This window comes from Falco biarmicus, chromosome 5 (genome assembly GCF_023638135.1).
Source record: "Falco biarmicus isolate bFalBia1 chromosome 5, bFalBia1.pri, whole genome shotgun sequence".
NCBI classification, from domain to species: domain Eukaryota; kingdom Metazoa; phylum Chordata; class Aves; order Falconiformes; family Falconidae; genus Falco; species Falco biarmicus.
Window position 1 is genome coordinate 19,478,887 of NC_079292.1, and position 6,000 is coordinate 19,484,886.

The window sequence follows — 6,000 nt, forward strand, 5'->3', positions numbered from 1 at the left end:
ATTACGTTCTTTTGGGCCAGTCACCTGCATTACATGGGTTGCATTTGTGCAACACGGTCGTGTATGTCCACATGGTTGTGTTTTGGCCCATTTCTCTGTTTTCTTCCCTTAGGCTGATTGTAACTAGAGATGGGATCAAAACTGTGAAGTACAGAGTTATGTCTAATCTACCCCACATCCAAGGGGGTTCTGTGATTAGCATTTGCAGCTTGATCCATCCACCAGCCTCATTTTTTAATTCATTCTAATGTCACAAAATAACTAGAGAATTGTTCCATATTAGGGATTTGGCTGATGCTTATACATGCCTGGTGAAACAGCTTTATCCATGCAGTCTCACTGTGGAGGTGTGCCTTTAGTTAAGGCTGTAGCCTGTGGTGAGCCAAAACTAATGTCTTGGGGAAATTTGCCTCTAATCTAGGACAATGATTTTTTTATTATTTATTTTACTGTGTAAGCTCTTTGCTTGAATTAGTCTTACCATTGAATTCCTACTTCCCATTAAACACAATTAAAAGAGAAAAATGTTTGTGGTTGTGAGTCCCAGACTAACTGCTTCTGACCTACTGCAGCCCTGCGGTGATTTGGATTCTATTAGGAGAATGTTGAAGTTACTGAGACCACCTCTGCTGCTCTACACAGATGGCATTTTGGTTACAGGTGGGAAGTGACCATCAGGTAGGAGAATTTTACCACTTTTTAATCTCCATAAATCAGTCCTCTTCTGATATACCCTGCAGCAAACACTCCAGTCAAAACTGTAATTACAGAGGCTGTTTTTATGAGACTGCAGGAGTTGTTGGTGTTATGGACATGAGCAGCATCTAATAAACACAAACTTGTTGTTGGCAATTGCTTGTGAGAGCTCAGCATTCACAGATCTCACACCCATCATTTGTAAGTCCTACACCAGTATCTTTCCACTGCTAGGAGCCGTTTGCTATACTGTTACAGTTAGGAAAACACAGCAGCAACATCATAAACATCAGCACGGGTATAGAACATGAAGAAGATAAAGACCTCATCCAAAACTGAAGAGAAAAAATAACAATTCAATTTTGCAGAAGTTGGATTAAACAATTAGTATTATTTTGAAAAGGCATACAAAAGCACTAAGTTAGTGCAAGGATAATAAACACTTTTTGTTACATGCATACATGTGCTTTTTTCCCCTGTCAGCAGGAGAAATTCTGAGGACAGGGCTGGAAGTGAAAGTGAAGGTCCACCCTACACAACACTTTCTTAAGCAGTCTAACGGGAATAAGGTCTTAACCAAGAAAGACACAAGTTACAGCCTGGCCTGGGAAGAAAAGAAGAGAGTTAAAGGTATCAACAAATCCCACAAGAGGTAGGTTGCTTGTACCTGCCTCAGTACCATCATCTAACAGATTAGCAATAACTGTCCTGAAAAGATGCCCAGCCAAGTTATTACAGACTCATAACTCCAATGTCACAGTCCTTTCTGGCTTAAATAACATAATATTATGTTGGAGTTTTCTGGTTTGTTTTTTGGTTTTGGGTGTTTTGGGTTTTGGGGTTTTTTTGCTGTTCTTGGTTTTTGGTTTTGTTTTGGGTTATGGTGGGTATTTGGCTTGTGTTTAGTTTTGGGGGTTTGTTGGTTTTTCGTTTTTTTGGGGTTTTTTTGGCAGGCTTAAGGGTTTTGTTGGTTTTTGTTTTTAACAGAGAATGTCCCTTCTCTAGTGTGTGGTGGAAACAGTGAGAAGAAAAACTTATCCTGATCTTTGGTGATTTTTGCAAGAAGAGAGGAGACACACTAAAGTTGCCATACTGAGTATGAACATATTTACTCTGTTATTCACCATAGGCAGAATCGTCAGCAAGCTGGTATTTAAAACACTGCATCTCCAAACTGATGAGATACTCGATTCCACACTTTACCTAACTCTGGCATTTACAAGGAAATGCAAAGGAATCGCTACCAAAGGAATGATTAAATGCAGGTACCTGAATGTGGAGCAGTGATCTCAGAAGTGTTCAAAAGAAATGAGAGTTTTGGGGTTTTTTATTATTATCTAAGTGCATGAACTTTTCAGAAGGGGAATGGCCTGACCTTAAATCCAACCTCTATTTCTTTTATTCAAGGACATGAATTACTCAAAGAGAAAGAGGCAAATTATGTACTTTAAAGCTATTCCTGGGTCTATTGCAAGAATTCTTATTTAGATAATACAAGTCACACAAGCTTTCCACTGAAGTCAGCAGGACAGCTCACACGAGATGCTCATGTGCTCTAAGTCTGCAAGATACTGAGCTCATATATTCATGATTTATTTATATACTGTTATGACATTCTTGCTTCCATCTCATATTTGTATCTTCCTTGCACTTTAAACAAAGCCTCTGTTCATTTTAAAAGTACGATTTTGTATTGAGGGCAAGATAGGTATTGAGTTTCAACGTTGACTAGAGTAAGAAAAATCTATCATTAATCCATTTTCATAGGATTCACAATAAAAAAAAAGTCACATATGTCTTATATTACGCCACATTCATCTTTCTAGCACCGATTGCAATTGCTGCCTTGTGGTTATGAAATACATTAATTTATTTGCTAGAAAAGTGTTCTGAGAAACTTCATGAGTCACTGAACAGCTTATAGTTTCTTGTGATTGGTGGGGCATATGATTTTGTAACAGGCAACACACTACCAAACACATCTGTTTAAAAAGGACAGTGTAAAATGTGCAGGTGCACAAGGGATGAAAAAGAAAAAAAATAAAAGAAGCCCCCCTCCCCCCATCCCTGAAACAACTTTGCCAATTTTTGTCATTTTCTACCAGGATTCTCTCAATTTTCCTTGATTTTAAAAACCTGCATCTGGGGTCTAAGAAGCTTAGTTTTCTGTTTTTTTTAAAAAAAAAACTTTTCTTCATAGAAAAATAGAAAGGAATTGGATTTGCATAGGCAATAAACAATAAAGGTCCAAAGATGATTTCAAGTTTAATATATGGGTTGGTTTGAGCTGATTAACTGCAATCAAAACAATTGTGCTTGGTGTTAGTCTGCAGTGATTCTGTCCAACAGTGGTTTAACACCATAAATTGCTTATTTACAAATGTGATAGTTTACATTTCAGAAGTAAAGTTTTCTCCTCTGGAGGTAGGGATCAGACCCACATTTACCGCTTGATATGCAACTGATACTATCATCAGTTAGTAACTCCAAGATGTGCTGATGCTCTTAAACAACATGCTCCACATCCACAGCAGGGTCTGAGTGTGTGTGCTCAGGAGGCTCACAGAGGGTGCAACAGACCTTTTACCTGTGGATTAACTTCACTGGATTTATTGCATGTGAAATGTTAAAACGTGCAGTTGTATAACAGTCTCTTTTCTAGAGACAAACAAACAAACTAGAAGAGTTATTTCATAGCCTCTACATAGCAAGTGACAAATGTGACTGACCTCTTCAGAAAGAGCCTGGCTTCACGGTGGAGTTGTTAGATACATCATCAGCTTTCCTTACACTATACTCTAATTTCACAAATTATTCATCAGCCTTCATTTGTGGATTACCTCTGACATCTGTACTTCATACAAACTGAAATACCTGTACTTCCTCAGACATATTAGAGACAAATGATTTGCTTTGGAAAGAGGTAGGAATATGGCTGCAGGATTTTCTTTACAATCTTTGCAATAGGGATATGAAATTGCTATAAAGAACAAAGCTCTTTTAGTACACTTTTAGTACATATTTCCTTTCCTAGTGAATGTTTGATGTGTCATCAAGCGTCACATAAGTCCTGACATGTCATAGTTATTCCAATAGGAGTTTACTGATAATTTTACCATTTGATGAAATACCTTTTTCTTCTTTTTTTGGTACAAGGAAAATTGTAATAGTTTGTACTGAGAGTTTAAGGTATCATTACTAAAGATGGTATGTTTTATCTTTTTTTAAAAAAGCATTAATATATACAACCCCAAAATAGTAAAACACAAAATAGCAGTGTTATCTCGAGCATTAAGTAGCTTTGAAAAGGAGCATAACACAACCCACTGCAGACATCAATGTATTAGCTGTTAAATGCTTCTATTCAGTGAGAGTATTTAAACACATACTTGGCTTTATGCATGTGCAATGTTCCCCCCAGCAATACAGTGAAACAAGTGCTAAATTTAAAGCAAGTGCTTCAGTACTATGGTTTTCAGACAATTGACTGCAACGATTGTTTGGTGGAGCAAGCAGATGGCACTACTAGAAACCTCAGAAAGCTTTTCCATAAATACCATTTCTACTTTCAGAACAAATGTTTTTTGAATTCCCACAACCAGAAGTGAAAATGAGGCTTGTGTCCTTTAACTGTTATAACCTACTATTAGTAACACAAAAGAGGTAGAGAGAGAGCCTGCTACATATATTCTACATCTATCAATCACAATCTGAGTCAAAAGGATAATCAGTTGTTAATCCACTCTGCTATCATCCACAGCACTATAATAAAAAGACAAGAATTCTTCAGCTTTGCTCTGCTTAGGAGAAAACAAGAAAAAGAAGATAAACCCCATTCACATAATTTTCCTCTAATATCCATAATTTATAACTGTACAGACTTTAATTCATGTTGTACTAATTGAAATATATATAAAAAAATATTACATTCAGCAAACATTCTTTCTTCTCAAGCTCGATCATGTTTCTTTAAGGTTAGGTCACCAATAGTGGAACCCAAGATGAAAGATAAATCACCTTTTAAAATATTAATCATGAATCGTAAGAAAACACGAGACAAAATATCAGTGAAGTAATTTAAAAAACATTTAGATGTTTCTATACTCTGTTTCCCAACAGCTGCATCTGGTTCTATTTCATATAAATGCAAGTTGGACATCTATAACCTCTGGGTTCGTAACAGATGTTGTCATGAAGTTGAACATTTTTACATAAGCAAAAACTAAACAAATTAATTTCAGGCCACCCAATGTTTCCAAAAGGCAATTGCCTGGCACTGCCAAAGATTGTATTACTCCATGCAAAACTATATCCAGACACTCTAGACATACTTTTCAAATTTTATTTGTGGCTTTAATTATGAATTTCATCTGTCATGTTTTCCTCTGACCAGTGGTGAGTAATGCCGTTAGATACAGAGACTGAGGCTAGTTCTGCTGTGTGTTTGTGTGTAGAAATGTTTGAAAGATGCCTGCAGCCACTGCAAGCAGCACCACGGGGGCTGCACTGCTGAGCACAGGGGCTGAAGCCCGCTAGCAGCCTGCATGGGCTAGGATGGCAGAGAAATGAGTCAGAAGTGTTGGTGGCAGAGGATAATTACCGTTCCAAATGACAAGATGTGAACAGGGTAGATACCACCTCACTGAGTATCAGCATGAACTTCAAAGACTCTCCTCGAGCCCTGCACATCATCCATGCAGAGTCTGGCATCTCTTAGTTTTACACTCTCATATGGACACTGGCTTCAAGCTTTTTGCTGCCATTAGCCTAGAGAAACAGCAACTACCTTCACTAGGCTGGTTAAGATCCCCTCAAAGAATGGTTGCTTTCCTTAATAAAATATGTCTGCTTTTCAAAAGTGGCTAATCCTTTAATCTTCTCTTCCAGTTTTTGCTCTGAGAGGCAAATGTTTGGCAGTTTGGAAAATTCAAGCTCTTCCTTAAGCACATTATGATGCCTAACGGTGTCAGAAAAAAAAAGGAACAGGACAAAGTTTTTAACTTAAGACAAACAGACCTTTAAGTCTTCTTCTTAAAATGACTTCTTAAGTCATCTATCATGAACAACACTGTAGCAAGAAATCGAGTATCTACTTACAATCTCAATATAATGTCATATACACTACTGATTGAACCACTTTGCATTTCTGATTTCCTCAGAATTGAAACTAGCTATTTGTTTCAGCAGCTGTGAATTTAATTTTACTAAGAATTAAAGCTATGTATGTGTGATAACCTATAAAACTATAGCTATTAAATTCCCTGTAGTTTTAATAAGAGATTCTGTATGTATTGGAGAAAGGTT